This window comes from Macaca mulatta, chromosome 13, assembly GCF_049350105.2.
Source record: "Macaca mulatta isolate MMU2019108-1 chromosome 13, T2T-MMU8v2.0, whole genome shotgun sequence".
Classification (NCBI taxonomy): Eukaryota; Metazoa; Chordata; class Mammalia; order Primates; family Cercopithecidae; genus Macaca; species Macaca mulatta.
This window is the reverse complement of record NC_133418.1, coordinates 70,175,733-70,193,172: the sequence shown is the minus strand read 5'-3', so window position 1 is coordinate 70,193,172 and position 17,440 is coordinate 70,175,733. Positions and strand designations below refer to the sequence as shown.

At 43.5% G+C, this 17,440-nt stretch overlaps 1 protein-coding gene and 1 long non-coding RNA gene across 8 annotated transcripts in view; one reads left to right on the top strand and one right to left on the bottom strand.

Annotated features, from left to right (window-relative positions):
* Window positions 1-290: 290 nt before the first annotated feature.
* Window positions 291-1,667, bottom strand: LOC144333771 (uncharacterized). The gene is made up of 2 exons (XR_013402775.1): window positions 1,534-1,667; window positions 291-482 (listed from the first exon to the last, which is right to left on the bottom strand). It is a non-coding gene; the product is annotated as an uncharacterized LOC144333771 (long non-coding RNA).
* SPTBN1 (spectrin beta, non-erythrocytic 1) overlaps window positions 897-17,440 on the top strand; it is a 213,914-nt gene continuing 197,370 nt past the window's right edge. For 2 of the 7 annotated variants that reach the window (XR_013402433.1, XM_077958638.1), the window contains exon 1: window positions 1,304-1,495. The gene's annotated coding sequence lies outside the window, so the exon portion shown is untranslated. 7 annotated transcript variants of the gene reach the window in all.

Below are 17,440 nucleotides of genomic sequence, written 5' to 3'. Positions count from 1 at the left end.
TCCAGGTGATCGGGTCTTTATGGGGAAAATCCCTGGTGTTTTTTCAAACAGGAAGGGCCCTCCTCCCTCTGAATGCCCGCAGTGCCGCCTTGTGCACCTTACAGAACAAGGAGAAAGTCAGTTTCTTCAAACTGTTTTCTAAAGAGCGTTTCCATTCGGGTTCCTGGTGATTCCACCATCTTTTCTTCACAATAGTGACGGTTCTGGAATTTCTACACAGTTTGAGGGGCTGACGGGGTAGACCAGGTGACTGGGAAGGGGCATGGCACATGACAAAAATTCGAGGAAACGTCCAGTTTCTTTTTCAAGGAATGCGCACAGGGGAAAACGCAAGTCCCCACGCCATCACGGGCCCTCCGCCGCGGCCGGACGACCCCACTCTCGGGAATGACTGGGCAGGGCACCTGGCCTCAGGTTCGAGCGGAGCCTGCGCTGAGAGGCAGGAGTTGGGTGGATGAACCACTTGTAGGGTCTGCTCCCAGCTACCCAAAGCGAAAGGGTGGGCGAAAAAGCATTTGCAAAAGAAGAATACGTTAACCTCGCCAAGGAACGACCCCCACCCACCCTCCAGCGCCCAAGGTTTCCCACGAAGAGGTCGCCGTCGCCCTTCTCCAAGCTGGGCAGAACCTGTAAGGCATCACCACCTGCATCTCAAACCAACTAAGCAAGTGACGCTCCAAAGCCTCCCTAAACACCCTCTCTCCCCCGCATTTCAAACGCAACATCAAGGGCGAAAAGAGGCTGCACAAGTCACGTAGAAAATTAGACCGCCTCTTTCCATGGCGATAATCGAATTAGCCTCAAATTAAACGTGAAATTGGCCCTCTCCGGCTGTGGGGACAAAGCCCCTATTGTCCTGCTCGGGTAGCGGCAGCAGCAGTGCCCACCCCACCCCGGCCAGCCTGGTCCCCGCCGCTGGGAGGATGAAGTCCGGGATGGGCCCTGGAAAAGCCTCGGCTGGAGAGGACGAGAACGCGCCCGAGGCTCGGCTCCCTGGCCGAGCGAGCGCCGGGTGGGCAGCTGCGGGGCTCGGGGCAGCAGGAGAGGGCTGGCGAAGCCGAGGGAGCGGGCGGGAGGGGGGAGGGAGGAGGGAGGCAGGAGTGCGGAGGGCGGAGGGCGTGCGGGAGGGAGTCCGCGAGTGCGCGTGTGTGTGTGTGCGCGCGCGCCCGCCCCGCGCGCTCCTCTCCCCGCCCCTCGCCCCCTCCCTGCGAGCGCCCTCCTCCCCTCCTTCCCCCGCCCCCCGCGCTCCCGCCCAGCCCCCGGAATCAGTGCAGCTGTTGCCGTGCAGGCTGCGGATTCCTCCAGTCCCTCCCTCGGCCGCCTCTCCTCCCGGAGCTAGCGCGCAGCCCTGCGCAGCAGCGCCCACTGGTCCCGTCCTGTGAGCCCCGGCCCCAGCCGCGGACAGACCCGCGGAGTCGCCTCCCGGCCCACCCGCCCGGCCGCCGAGGAGCGGGAGGAGGACGGGACCCCGGCGCCCCCACCCCATCCCCGGGAGGTAGGTAGGGGGCCCGAGGTAGGGAGATGCCAACTCACTGGGGCTGCCTCCCGGGCAGGCTCCGCGGCGGCGGACTGGCGGGAGGAGGGGCGCGGGCCCAGGGCCGGAGAACGCGGCTGCCCGCCTGCCCTGCGCCCGGGGAGCCGCGTGGGGGCAGGGAGGCTGCAGAGCCCGGGCGGGGGCGGCGCGGGGAGCCCGGGTCGCGGGTGCTCATTGGTACTCGGGTGATGCGGGACGAGGGGCGGCAGGCTCTGCGGTGAGGCGGCCGCAGATCCGCCGTGCGCACCGCTGCCGCCCGGCCCCGGCCCCGGCCCCGGCCCCAGCCCCGGCGATTCCTCCTCACTGCCTCCGCCGTCGCCTCCCTGCAGCCGGGCGCGGCGGCCCCTGGCGCGGAGGTGGGTGCGGAGCGGGCAGCAGGAGGGTCTATTTTCAGGTGCCCTCCCTGTGGCCCCGCGGGTGGGGAGCGGGGGCGGCTGTGACAGGGCCGGGCTCTGCGCGTAGCGGTGCAGGGGATGCGGCCAGGCGTGGTCCCGGCTGCGCCGCGCTGCAGCTGAGCTGGAGGCGGCGGCCCCGCGCCCCCACCCCCGCCCAGTCCCAGCGCTCGCTACCCTTCTGCGCCCGCCCCCCCCGCCCTTTCTGCTGTCCCCACTCTCCCAGGGCTGGGCGTGAGACGCCTCCGGGCGCCGAGCCGCCGCTGCGCCCGCCCTTCAGCTCCTGCCACCCTCTCTTCAACAGGTTTGTCTCAGCGCGGGGACCCTCCGGGCCTGCCTTGGGTAGGTGGGCTGGAAGCCCCTCTCGTCATCACCCCCCACACCACGCCCACGGCCCTCTTTTAGGGGGCGCCTTCTCTTTGTTTTTGTGATAGGAAGGGTGCCAACTGCTGCCATCAGATGGGGAGGGGGTGGGGATCAGAACGCAAACCTCTGTCCATTATTTTTCCAACCCAAAGCCAGGCCAGATAGTGAGGACGGGGTGCGTGTGGGGGTGCTTTGGCGGAGGAGAAAATTGAATTCGGTGGGGTTTATTTGGGAGGGGATGTGCTTTTTTGGCAAGATGGATGGCTCACGGTGCCCTCGCCGTGATGCAGCACAATGCAGCAGTATCGCAGCTTCCTTGGTTCTCGCTGGCGGGGCTTGGCGGCCGCTCGGCGCCTGCGGCCCCCGCCCGGCCCCACCCAGGCCCGGGGCTGCCCTTGGCCGAGGTCTGAAGCTGCTACTACGTTGTCCTGCAGCTTCTGCTGGATGTGGCGTCAGGAGGACCAGGTCACCTAGGTGTGAGCAGGGGAGAGTCTTCTCTTTTGGGATCATCCCTCCTGCACCTCTCGTTGGGCTGCGCTCGTTCGGAGGGGCGCCCTGCAGCACCAATGCAGGCAGAGGGGAGCCGGCCTGCGGATGCGGATCGGAATCTGATCTGCGACCAGGGGACCTGAGCCATAGGGAGGGGCTGCAGGAAGGACGGGGCCCAGTGGTGTGCGGAGGCAATGGTGCAGTCAGTGTGGGGAGTCGCAGCGTTATTCTGTGGATCATCCATAATGTATAACCACAACCCAGCTATGCATTAATTTCTTTCTACATGAAAAGTTGGTGTTTATTAATTGGACCTTCGCAACTGTGACATTACAGTACCTCTTCTGTCTTTGGTTAATACCAAGCATGCATTTTTTCTATAGGAAACCATTTTATAAATGAAATGATTAATGTGTTTTAGTTTTTATGTCACTAAGACATTTATAAGTATGTTAAAATTCAGTAGGTTGTTTTAAAAGGAATGTATATGTTTTTTAATGGATAGTAAATGATTCCTTTAGCCTGTATTTGTTTTGTTTTCATCGTTTGCTCTTTCTAAGTCAAGTACAATTACATTATTTGGATGCTTTATTAAGGATTATTAGGTGTATGAGTGTCATGATGGAGGGTAAGTTGGTATTCAGATTTCTGTTGATTCAGATAGCCGAGTTTAGTGTCCAGGCGTAACTAATGGGATTATGACAGTAACAGGCTGCATTTGTGTTTGTTTATATGTATTTTTTGTATACATATTTTTCACAGCTGTGACTGTGGAGAGGGTGGAGAAGGGCAGACCACCAAGGCCTCTTGACTGGTATCTAGTTAGGAGGAGATGGTTCCCAGTGTTCTCATGTTTGGTCTCGGCCAGGACACAGGGAATTTCCCTTCTAAATGCCATTTCTATAATTCATTTATTCCGTGTGGGATGGCAAATGGGATATATTTCAAATGTCAACCCAGGCTTTTCTAAAATGTGTAGGTGAAAAAGGAAATTTCAGTATGCTAGTTGGAAGGGAAGGTCAGTGTTTGCAAGCCAAGGGCGTGCCTGCTTGTGTTTTTAAAAATTTCTAGTGAATCCAAGCTAGTGGCTTTTGATTTCATGTGGCTCTGCAGAATAGAACTGCATGTACATTGTGTGGTGTATGTGCATTATTTTGAGTTTCTGTTAGAGAAACTCAAAATATGAAACTCCCGTTAAAGTATGGGACTTTTTGTGCTGGTTGTATAAAATCGTGTTGCGTACAGATTTTTATGAATGTTGTTCCCATGGATCATCCAGACGTTTTGGATTTACTATGTTGTAAGAAATATCCTGTGTTGATGTCACAGGAGGTTTAGCTGTTCTGACTTACACACCAGGTGCAGAATTCTGTTGGGTTAAGCTCTTTGTAACTCTGTCATTGCTGGAGTGACCAAAACCTTCATCTGAAAGGAGAAGTATTGGGCAGTGAAGGAACTGCTGTCACTAGGTCGTCTCCCACAGTTGAGGTTTTCTATGAAGAGCTTCTCTTGGGCAAGACTAGTAACAACTATCTGTGATGTTGTAGAGCAAATGAGAAGACCTCATTCTGCTTGTGACACATCCTGAGCAGAGGCTTGGCATTGGCAGAGCTTCCTGGAAGGGTTTGTAGAGTGGTTGCTTTGTCTTGATGTATGAATGTATGACTTTACATGTGGAAGTACTATTTTGAAGTGGAAGGATTTTACTACTACTCAACATAGACATGATTAGTGGAAATCATTCAGTGTGGATACTGTCAAAATAATTTTAAACTTTTCTTTTTAATAGCGTATTCTTATAGAACATTTTAAAGCCTGTTTTTTTTTTTTTGGTTTTTTTTTTTACGTGCAATGGCGTGATGCTCCTTTAATTATGTTGCACCGTAACTAGTATCTTCATTTTAATTGGGCTTTATTTAATGTTCTGTGGATCTCCCTATGATAGCCCTAGTTTCTTTCACTACGTTTTTGGGAATGCAAACCATTCTTCCATAAGGAAGGGGCTAACTACCCCTGTTAGAAGAGTGAGCTTTGTAGGTCTGTGGAAGTGAGTAAAGCATCTCATGGATTTTTCCTGTAAGTTTTCAGTCTTTGCTTTTTCTCAGGGCATCTTTTATTTGCAAAAGACCTAGTTTAGTACTCTGATTTTTCTGGTAGCACTTGTTATTATATTTAAATTTTTATTGTGTAGGAATAACATCATCAATTTTTTTTTCTACTCAGTGGTTAAAGGAAATTATGCCAGTTAGATATACCTGTGTTTCTATTTTTTAAACATGTCTCGAGAAGCCATTTTCATAATGTCCTTTGCTATCATAGTGAGATTCACGGACCTCCAACATTAGAATCTCCTGGGAGCTTGTTACAAATGCAGATTCTTAGGCACCACTCTGAACTCAGCCAATCGGAATCAACATTTTAACAAGACCTTTAAGTGAGTTGTATACACATTGAATGAAGAAACTCTATTCTATTCCTTCAGCAAAGGGACCTCAATATCAAAAGTTTCCTTCTTGCATTTTCCTTTCTTTTGCTGAAGTATCAGCACATTTTTTTTCTTGATGGTGGTGACAGAAGTGAGGCACTCACTGTAAAATATTTGTTTAATACAAAATTATTTTATAAAGCTGTTCTTTAATTCTTGGTGGAAGAGTCCTATATACCATGGTTTATTTATATTAATCAGTGTTTTAGGTTCTTTTGTTAAACACCTCTGAAGTTGAAAAACAGTTTTTTTCCCCTCTGAAAGAAGAAGGCATTGGTTTTGAGACATCAGAGCTGGAGCCCAGGAAGCTCACCCCTGAGCAAAGGGTCCCCTCTGCTCCCTCTGCTCTGCTCTGGCATCTTGATGTCTGTCATCTGATATAGTCAATGTCCTGCCCTCTCGTCCAGTCTTTTCTTAGAGTTGTTTTTTGAATCAAGTAATTGGTAGGTACAAAATAATGTTCCTAAAATATATGTTAAAGAATCGTAAACCAGCTGGGCGCAGTGGCTCATTCCTGTAATCCCAGCACTTTGGGATGCCGAGGGGGGCAGATCAGTTGAGGTCAGGAGTTCAACACCAGCCTGGCCAACATAGTGAAACCCCATCTCTACTAAAAATACAAAAATTATTTGGGCATGGTGGCAGGCGCCTGTAATTCCCAGCTACTCTGGAGGCTGAGGCAAGAGAATCACTTGAACTGGGGAGGCGGAGGTTGCAGTGAGCCAAGATCATGCCACTGCATTCCAACCTGGGTGACAGAGTGAGACTCTGTCTCAAAAAAATAAAAAGAATCATAAACCAATGGACACTCAGGTAACCACCAGCTAGTTCAAGAAGAGCCTTATACATCCAGAGCCCACCTCCATCATCCCATCTGAAACAACCCCATCCTGAATTTTATGCTTATCATTCCCTTCTCTATGGTTTGTCCTTTTTAAAAAATCTTGATTGTGTATGATTTTGAACTTTATATCAACGAAATTATACTTTATGTATTTTTCTGATTCACCTGTTTAGATTAACCTTCTATTCCCAAGGTTTATCCATTTCATGGCTGTATTTCATTCAGTTTCACTTGCTGTATAGTATTCAACCATGATTTATTCATTCTACTCTACATGGAGATTTGGACTGATTCCAGTTTTTTTGCTATTGTACAAGGGTTGCTGTGAGTGGTTTTTGTATATGGCTCTTGGTACGTATGTGGAGGCACACACACCCACTTGCTGTCTCTAGGGAATGAAATTTTCTGGATCACAGGGCATGTGCATCATCAGCCTTAATAGAGAGTGCCAAACTGTTTTTTACGAAGTGGTTGATTGTGTTCCCACTAGCCGTAAGTATTACAGTTGTTCCACAGCCTTGCCAGTGCTTCACATACCAGGCTTGAAAATCTTGTCCAGTGAAATGTTATCTCATTGTGATTGTTATTTGCAATTTCTCTGATTATTGAGGTTGAATGTCTGTTTACATTGTTAACCATTTGGGTTCTTCCTTTTGCGAAGTACCTGTTCAGTCTTTTACCCATTTATCGATTTGTAGTTCTATATGTAGGTTACCTACTAATCCTTTGTGGATCTTATGTCTTGCGACAATTACTTCTCAGCTTGTGTTTTTTTTTAAACTCGAATTTGTGATTTCTTTTGATGATCAGTTATTTGTAATTTAGCAGAGTCGTAATCAGTATTTTGTCCTTTAAAGTTTGTGAGGATAATTTTGTTATTGCAGAAAAGTTTTTCTTTGTTTGGAAAGAGCATTCATTTTGGAATCAAACAGGTTCTGGGCCCAAATCCTAATGGTGTTGTATACTAGCCTTATGGCTACTGCTAGGTACTGGCTTTGAGCTAGTTACTCACTCAAGACCACAGTTTGCTCATTGGAAAAATTGAAATAGTATTAGTTTATCTTACAGTTATGAGGCAGCAGTGTACAGTTCCAGGCACATAGTACGTGTTTGATTGATAAGAGTTCATTCCTTTCTCTTGGGACTGCCTAAGCACTATGACCCACTGATCCCTTTTGGTATACTTTGCAAAAACTACCTAAACATTTTTATGTCTGGAGAGCTATTAAATGGCTTATTCTAACTTTTATTTTTTAAAAGGCTGCATTACCAATGGCATTTATGTATTGATTACTACAGTCTGAAGAGACCACTTACTAGAAACCCTTATCAGTTTAGATTCCGCTTCTTGAAAGTAATATATTTGTACGCAGTTCTTTTGACCATTAAGCAATTATAGTATTAATGATCTCCCTTTGCTCCTACTCTGAGATTACTTTGTAATATTGTTTTTTATTTAATGAATAATTATTGGATACATTATCTTGCCAGGACTTGAAGTTGTTATGGTTTTTGGACTGGCTTAAAGTTGAATAAGAATTAGTTCCTGAATCAAAAGACTGTATACTTTAGTATATAGAATATATTTTATGTACCATACACAGAAGGTAAAATACCTTTTACAGGCTGGATGTGTGACTTGGGCAAACCCTTAACCCTCTGGTCTCAGATCTAATTTTATAAAATGAAAGACTTAAATGAAATCATAGTAGGGGTTAAAACATGGCACATGGCATCACTCGCTTCTGTTCCTGGCAGCCATCGAAAATCAGTAATGGTACTCTTTTTCCACTGAGCTGAGATAGAGTCTCAGTCATATTCTCGACATGGTGTTCCAGGCAATAACTACCAGTCGATTAAATCTGGCATTCAGTTTTTAAGCTCCTGTACACTTCTAAATTCTGTGATTATAATATACTTGAGAAACTCATTACCTTGGCAGTGTTCAGAATACAATGAGACAGGAAGAAACTAGAAGCAAGGAGACAGGAGAGAAGTGGGAGTCCAGAAGTAAAGGGAGCAAGTTATAGTGGTGGCCAAGGGAACAAGAAGGAGAGGAGAGATGGGAGAATGGTTGTGAAGGCCCAATCCTATGCCAAGCTATTTGTAGGGTGAATGGATGGGAGGATGGATGGGAGGTGGACCTAGTGGGTGAGGAGCTAAGCTAAGGTGATAAAGATTTCAAATTTGAATAATGACAATGAGCGTGTTTGGTGATGATGACGGAAACAGACAAGTCAAGGGCATGAGTGGATATTTGGGAGGAATATCAGTTTCACATTAATATCAGTGTTTGAGTTTGAAGTTCCAGCAGAACCCTCAGTGGAGGTGGAGAGAGGTCATGGCTAGAGAGGCTGATGGGAAGCTTTGGATGGAGGGGCCCTGGGCCCCAAGCTTCAGGCTCTTTAGTTACACAACCCACCCACTTCGCTCACACACTAAGTGACCTTGGGCAAACTGCCTAGATTTCTTTGTGTCCCTCAACATCTTCATCTGTAAAATAGTCGTAATGAGAGTACCTAGCACATAGGATTATTAAAGCCAAATGAGGTAATTCAGCACTCATCACAATAAATTTTAATAATTATAAAATGTCGAATTTCTGCTTAGTTTGACTTAATTTTATGCTTTCTTTCAAATAAGCAGTTTGATTTGTTTAGAAAAGATACATTCTAGCAAATAATCATTTAGGTAAATAATACTAAGTTCAGTCTATATTAAACATGTCCCTATACATCATGTCAAAATAATAGGAAAGGAAAATCTGATTAATATATATGTATTTTTTAAACAAACAAGAAAATGCTAAAGCCCTGGAAGCTAAGGAAAGGATATGAGCAGATAGTTTATAAAAGAAGAAATCAAGGAGGCTGATAACTGTAAGTTCAAACTCACCAGTGTATGAAATACAGACCAAAATAATCAATTAATTTTTCCACTTAATGGATAGATAAAATGCTCTGGGCTGCTGTGAGATGGGAGCTCTGCATCACCTGTTGAGAGCATATTTTGATTAATACAAAGTTAGGGGAAACAGTTGGGTTATATATACGTAACAGAAGCCTTAAATACTTACACCTCTTGAACTGAAATCTCACATGTTGCTTGGTAACCTAAAAAAGCAATTAAAAATAAGGACAAGTTTTTAAACAAGGATTTTCTTGGCAACATTAATAGTGAAAAGGGGAAATTTTTTAAATGGAGCATAATCAGATAAATTATGGCACAGCTGTGGGGTGGAATTCAATATAGTGCTTAAAATAATGGTTTGGAAGAATATTACTGAGATGGGATGATGCCGATAATACAGGGGTTACTGGACATATTTGGATGCAAAACTGTATAGTGTAGTATAATCCTAGTTTTATTGTATTAAGTAAAAGACTGGAAGGAAATACATTAAAATGTTAATAGTTTGCTTTGGATGGTAGGTTGATGAGTGATTTCCTCTCTTGTATGAAAGGAAATTCCCATGACTTAATGTTTCTCTTTTTGAGTTTTGAAATATTTCACAGTAGAGAAGAATACAGTAAATAATACAGGTGACCATAAGGACCATTTTTGTTTGTTTTGTTGTGTTGTGTTTTGTTTTGTTTTGAGACAGAGTCTTATTCTGTTGCCCAGGCTGGAGTGCAGTGACACGAACACAGCTCCCTGCATCCTCGACCTCCCGGGTTCAAGCGATCATCCCGCCTCAGCCTCCCAAGTAGTTGCAGGCGTGCACCACCACACAGGGATAATTTTTAAATTTTTATTTTTTTTGTAGAGATGGGGTTTCACTGTGTTGCCCAGGCTGGTCTTGAACTCCTGAGCTCAAGTGATCTGCCTGCCTTGGCCTCCCAAAGTGTTGGAATTACAAACGTGAGCCACTGCGCCCAGCCTTAGGCACCATTTTTTAATAATTAAAAAAGCAATCAACACTTTAAAAATTCTAATTTTTAAAAAGGAAAGAAAATGTAAATCTGTCCAATTGTAGATCATTATTAAGAAATAGTTTTAAATCCAGTGATTGTTATATCTGTCCTTCTTTGCAGTTTTCTAAGAGCAATGATATAATGTGTAAGTTAGCATCTTAAGGGTATAGGTGTGAGATAAATTAGTGTATTCAAATGTATTAATTCTCTACACTAACCTAGGCAGCTTAAAAAGTGCAGAGGACTGGAGTTCTTTGGTATTTCCAATCTCCACACTTGAGTGCAGAGCAGTGGAATTCCATGACGTGCTTGTTCTCACTTGTGGAAACCTAAACACTGCTACTGGTGCTAGTTTGTAACCACTAGACCATCGTGTTTCATTGGAATTGGTCAGAAATGAAGATAAAATTCCAAGTGAACATTTTAAAATAAAAATCACTTCAGATTTAGATTTACTTTCAGTGAATGGTGTCTCAGCATCTGGGAATACTGTAGGCTGAGATTGAGAGGAACTAATTTTAATATTCTTCCTTTTTTCTATGAAAAGAAATTATTATACAATGTTATGTTTTTGTATATGTAACATGTATGATGCATACATATTGTGTTTATCATATATATCTCTCTCTCACACATGGGAGAGAGATGTGTGTGTTTGATTGAGTAATCTCTACCACGAAGGGAGGCACAAAGCTATTTTAAAACATTTTAAATGGGGAATTTTATAGAGACAGTATTTTGAAAATGAATCCCATGAATGAGTCAAGTTGTCCTTAGCCAGTGGAGGAAGTGTTTGGGAGGGAGTAGTACTTTCTGTTTTGTGGTCCAAAGTCTCTAACTGTATTGGTACTTTGTAAAATGTAATTTACAAAAATTAATGAATTTCCATGAATTTTGTAATTTTTCTGCCATCAGCTTTAATTGAGTGGTTGTTTGAGTAAGCTTTCAGGATTAATTGTGCTTTGACATAGGAAAATAAGATGTTATCAAGATTGCTTTAAAACTGACCCTTGTTTATGGGAATCATACTTTCTTATCTTAAGAAACTCTCAACTGTGAGAGTAAACAGCTGAGCGATTTTTGGAATCATTTAAATATCTCTGCTCTAGAATCGAGAGTGCCCTGTTAGTTTTGATCTTTAATATACAAATTTGAAGCCACTAGATAGGCCGTAAAATATGTATTAGAACATAACTATAGATTTTTACCCAATAGATCAACTAGTATGAAATTTAGAATGATATATAAGTACAACAGAATTTATTCCTTTGAGGTATATATGTTCAATGTGTAATTTGTGTAATTAAGTATGTTTATTCTTAGAAAGTTCATGAGCCTATTAACAGTGGTTATCTTGGGTAATGGAATTACAAAATATTTAATCTCTGTATATTTCTTCTCTCCATATTTTCTAAGTTTTGGGAAATAATTAATAAAGTCTTGCTCTTTATCAAAAATATCCTAACACTTCAGACCAAACCTCATTTTAGCTGGATACGAACTAATCAAATGATTAATCAGCTAAATATACTTTCTGCTGTTCAATTTTTTTCTACCAAACTTACAAAAAAGCAGTATTAATAATGAAGATATAAAGAACACTGAAATTTTTAAAAGATCTTTTCATTCCTTGTTTGAATGTTCATTTTTGTTACAGCCTTGGCAGTTCATTACTTCTGCAGAGTGTGGGAAAAGCTGTAGGAACTGGGCTGCGAGAGCGCCTGACAGAAACATTGTCCAGGAGGAATCAGCCACTAATGGTCACTGCCTTTGGCTCTGGATGAAGTTTCATTTCTCTGTAGTACTCTTGGGTGGCTGTTTCAGGGATACACTTTGTTCTAGTGTGTTTGCCTCAAGGCCAAATATAAATGTTGAAGGGCTGTACATTTTTCTGGAATGTTCTTCACCAGCTGTAAAGTCTTGGGCTGGGATAGGGATAGGGCATTTTTTTGCGGGGGGGTGGGAGGTGGCTTTTTTCTCTTTATCTTATCTACTTGAACGGGAAGGAAAACCTAGATTCTTCCTTAAAACAATGCTTATTTATTTTGATCTGTGATGTTTAAACATTTTCCACAGCATTTTGAAACCTGCAAGCATAAGCATAGGAGTGCCTTTTTTTTTTTTTTTTTTTGGAGACAAAGTCTTTTCTTGTCCCCCAGGCTGGAGTGCAGTGGCGCGATCTCAGCTCACTGCAACCTCCACCTCCTGGGTTCAAGCGATTCTCCTGCCTCAGCCTCCCGAGTAGCTGAGATTACAGGCGCCTACCACCGTACCCAGCTAATTTTTGTATTTTTAGTAGAGTCTGATTTCACCGTGTTGGCCAGACTGGTCTCAACCTCCTGACCTCAGGTGATCCGCCCTCCTTAGCCTCCCAAAGTGCTGGGATTACAGGTGTGAGCCACCACGCCCAGCCAGGTGTGCTTTTACAGTGATTACAGTAGTCGTAAAAATTAAAATATTCTTTGTATTTTTATCACTTTAGAATCCCTGATTTTTTTGACAATGTCTGCTAATATATACAGTATATATAGTTTTTTTGAATAGCTGATGAAGAATATATACCATCATAAAGGCATAAGTTAGCATAAAATCATCATAACAAAAATAGAAAAGTATTTTTAAGATATCTTTTTATTACCGAAATAATAGATGTTCATTTTAGATCAAATGGAAACTAAAGATGAATAGAAAGAAGAAAATTAAAATCACTAGATACTACATGACCCCAGAAACATGCGGTTAATATTTTAGTGTTTCTCGGCTGGGTGCGGTGGCTCACGCCTGTAATCCCAGCCCTTTGGGAGGCCGAAATGGACGGATCATGAGGTCAGGAGTTCGAGACAAGCCTGGCCAACATAGTGAAACCCTGTCTCTACTAAAAATACAAAAAATAGCCAGGTGTTGTTGGGGCGACTGTAGTCTCAGCTACTTGGGAGGCTGAGGCAGGAGAATCGCTTGAACCCAGGAGGCGGAGGTTGCAGTGAGCTGAGACCGCGCCATTGCACTCCAGCCTGGGTGTCTGCTAATATACACAGTATATTAGCAGAGGGATTCAGAAAATAAGGGATTCAGAAGAATCCCTTATTTGGAGAAAGTCCACCCAGCCCAGCTCAGATTTTTCCCTCTTAACTGTGAAAAGGACCATCACTGACCTTTAGTGTTTAAACCCCAGAAGAAGGCCATTTGTCACTTTTCCTTAGGGCCCGTTATCCCAACGAGACTAACACACACATGTGTGTTTCTCTTTTAAGCCTTTTTTTCTTCTGTGCATTTTTCTTCGTCTCACAAATACGTATTAAGGGTCAATCCTCAAATCTTAGAATGAAGATAGAGTTTTGACAGTCTGTATGATCACATGATGATGTTCAGCACTCTTGCAGTTTATGCATGTCACATGGCAAAACATAAAATCTAATGACTGGTCTATAGTTAAAGCTGTAGCATGAACACTATCTGTTGCCCCGAGCTGTTTTAGGGGTGGGATGTTAAAGAAAAATGGCGAAGGAAGAGAGAATTCAAAAATTGGTTTATTGTAGCTATTTCTCTTTTCTGAATAATGTCTTTTTACAATGGAAAAATACCAGAAATTAAGTTCTCATTAGATAACATGCTTTCTGTTTTGTTCTGAAGGGAATTCCCATCACAGTTGCATTAATTCCCCTGAGAGACGTCTCCATGTGCTTCGGACAACATCTGATTTTACTTTTGTCTTCCGATTTCAGAGAGTCTTTGAAACGGCTATCCTATAATGTGTCGCAGTGGAATGGATGTGGTTATTATAATCTTGGTTTGAAGTGTAATAAATTTTACTGGGCTGGGTTTGGTTGTAACTGATGAAAGCATATAATAGAGCTCAACTTTCTTGGGGTCTTTGTATTAGCTGGATTCTTTAAAATTCTATCTTGGGATTTAGGATCTGTTTCAAGGAGAGAAAGCTTTATCTATATTTGATTATGCAAGCCAGTTCTTTAAGCCTTTAGGACGTCAGATGGATGGAGGTGACTTACCAGCCTTTGTTGCCTTAACTCTAATATTTGGCTTCTTTCTGAGGAAGGTGCCAAAACGACTTCCACATCTGCGGAAGGAAAAGAGGGAGTGGGAAGAGGGGAGAAATATTTCATTGGAAGATAAAAAAAAGCCCTTTCCAGCAATTTCCTTTAGAAACTTGGGGGGTTGCTGTTAGTCTCGTTTGGATAATGGGCCCTAAGGAAAAGTGACAAATGGCCTTCTTCTGGGGTTTAAACACTAAAGGTCAGTGATGGTCCTTTTCACAGTTAAGAGGGAAAAATCTGAGCTGAGCTGGGTGGACTTTCTCCAAATAAGGGATTCTTCTGAAACTCCCAACATGATGGGAATCATTCTGTGTGCAGGTGGCTAAAGCCCATCAAGGGAAATGCTTGATGGTTGCTGTGCCTGAGCTGCCTGAAGCCTGGTGTAGGAGTCTCAGCTTGATCTTGAAGCAGCTGCAAATGTTAGGTCTGGACACTTGGGATGGCAGCAAGACCAGGCGGTGCCCAGAGTGGTCCCACTGGCCTAGGTTAGGGGAGGGCAGGGGGCTGGAATGTGGCCTTAGCCGGTCCTCTGAGCAGATGAGAATACCTGTCACTATTTTGGGAGATGAATTTTGGTCAGGGATACTAGTCAGGTGACTTCTCTGAGAAGGCCTGGTCCTTCTCACAGCAAGGTTGACAAGTCTGTGCTGCCAGTTGTCCTTAAATACCCAATTTATCTCCTGGAGTGGAGTTGGGGAAGTGCCTCTAGCCTGGAGCAAAGAGATTTGCCTGCCATTTGGGAAGGAAAGAAACCAGCACACATCCTGTGTTTCATTCTTTGTTTTGAAGGTAGGTTTTTGTCTGTTTGCTTGTTTTTAAATCAACACCCACTGCTAAAGGAGATCCCGAGTTTCCCTGATAATCAGGATGATTTCTTACTTTGAAAGGCCTATTTTGCCTTTGAAGTGTGTGTTTCTGACATAGGTTTCATCCTAGTTCTATAAATCTTAATTCATAAAAGGTAAAAGTTTAATGAGAGAGAAGGCTGATGTATCGTCTTGTTTCAAAGGAAGACTGTTCTTGTCTGTCATTTGAATTTTTTATATATATTTTTCTGGCTGTGAAGAAATATTTTATTGGTATATGTGTACATGCATTTTTTATTCTTAATTATAGTATGTATTTCCACTGGACTACACTCTTGTTAAAGGAAACCTTTGTTCACATGAAATAAACATATCTTTGGTGAGTCATACTTGAGAACTGCTTCTCAGTCTCCTCAAATTTTAAAGTCAGTGGTATTTCATGTAAAGAAAGTATCGGTAGCTGGCCTATCTCTGGAATGTTGTGCAGCTGTGCAGAGCATGAGGCTCACGTGTGCTAATTAAATATGTTTTTTAGCAAGAATGGAATGTAGCAGCGTTTGAATGGCTTCAAAAACCATTTCATTTTGTTTCTGAAGAGGGCTTTTTTTGTTTTTGCCAACTATTAACCATTAGAGAGTACACTGACTTTTAGAGGATGTATTACTATGTTAAATTGTTCTGTTCAGCTGAACGGGGTGGCATGTGCCTGTAATCCCAGCCACTCGAGAGGCTGGCGTGGGAGGATCGCTTGAGCCCAGAGCTTCAAGACTAGCCTGGGCAGAGTAGAGAGAACCCGTCTCAAACCCCAGAGTGTTCTTTTCCCAGAGTTAATGGGGCTCATTAAATACTGAGATTATCCTTTAAAACAAGCTTGTCCATCCTGCGGCCTGAGACGGCTTTGACTATGGCCCAACACAAATTTGTAAACTTTCTTAAAACGTTATGAGGTTTTTTTGTGTGTGATATTTATTTATAGCTCATTAGCTATCATTACTGTTAGTATATTTTATGTGTGGCCCAAGACAGTTCTTCCTCTTCCAGTGTGACCCAGGGAAGCCAAAAGATTGGACACCCCTGCTTTAGAATATACCCATTATTAATAATCTTCAAAATGTAGGGGTTGGGTGGGGTGGCTCATGCCTGTAATCCCAGCACTTTTGGAGGCCAAGGTGGAAAGATTGCTTGAGTCCAGGAGTTTGAGATCAGCTTGGGCAACATGGTGAGACCTGGTTTCTACGAAAACAAACAAAAGAACAGAATGTAGGCAGTGGTGGCATGACTAAGGTTCTAAGGTTTACCATCTTTAGTTAAGGTGTCCCTTGATCTTGCTCATTTCCCTTGGTATCAGTTCTCCTTCCTTACTTGGTGAGTGCTTAACCTTTCTTTGGGAAGTAAGGCATGACATTTGTCCCCAGTTTGAGCAGTTTTCTGATACATGTTTTTTGGCTGAGTGTGAGTTGTATCTTTTGGATTAAACTCCATTCACTCAGACGGTGGTCTGATTTTTTTTTCAGTCAGGCATTGTGCAAAGTGACCTGATGGGGATAAATGGCAGATTGGTTGTGTAATGCGGCAACATCTTACTTGGTTGTCTTTAGAGATAAGTGGGACGTGATTCCAGCAAGGCTGTGCATCAGATGTTGGAATGTGTTGGAGAATTGCCAAGAGGTTGGGAGCAAGCTGTGTGACAAGCGCTAATGCAGCCTTGGCCTGCCTTAAAATAGCTGCAGGTTAACAAATATCTTGAAACGTGGCATTTCATCTGAGCAAAATTGCTCCTCTGAATGTGTTACCAAGAGATACTTTGCTCTTTTTTATCGATGTTTATTTATTTATTTTTGCTGTTTCAGCTGTTTTAAAACATCTTACGAGCATATGAAGAAGATAATTCTCTATAACATCTTATCTTGAATGATTTTACTGGAGTAATTAGTAGCACATTATCCGAAACTCACTTGTAGTTCTTCTGCCCTGCTCACCCAACTCACTGCAGAATATATAGTCTTTGTAGTTTGAATAAAAACTGGGCCCTGAAGATTTTTTTTTTTAAGACTGAGTCTCACTCTGTTGCCCAGGCTGGAGTGCGGTGGCAGGATCTCGACTCACTGCAAGCTCTGCCTCCTGGATTCACACCGTTCTCCTGCCTCAGCCTGCTGAGTAGCTGGGATTATAGGCACCCACCATCATGCCCGGCTAATTTTTTGTATTTTTAGTAGAGACTGGGTTTCACCGTGTTAACCAGGATGGTCTCGATCTTGACCTCGTGATCCGCCTGCCTGGGCCTCCCAAAGTGCTGGGATTACAGGCGTGAGCCACTGCGCCCAGCCTGAAGATTTTTTTTAAAGTCCTATATTTTATATGTTTGATAGGCATTTGGAAAGGAATTATTGATGTTTGATAGGCATTTGGAAAGGAATTATTGCTGTTTGAACACTAACACATTAGAGAGGCAGAGTCAGTGGCATTGGTTACTTTTCTGTGGAATCTTGTCTTAGCTGATTCACTTTTAGACTTCTTAGTAAGTTCATTGGTAGTTTGTCTGCAGTACTTAGTTCTTG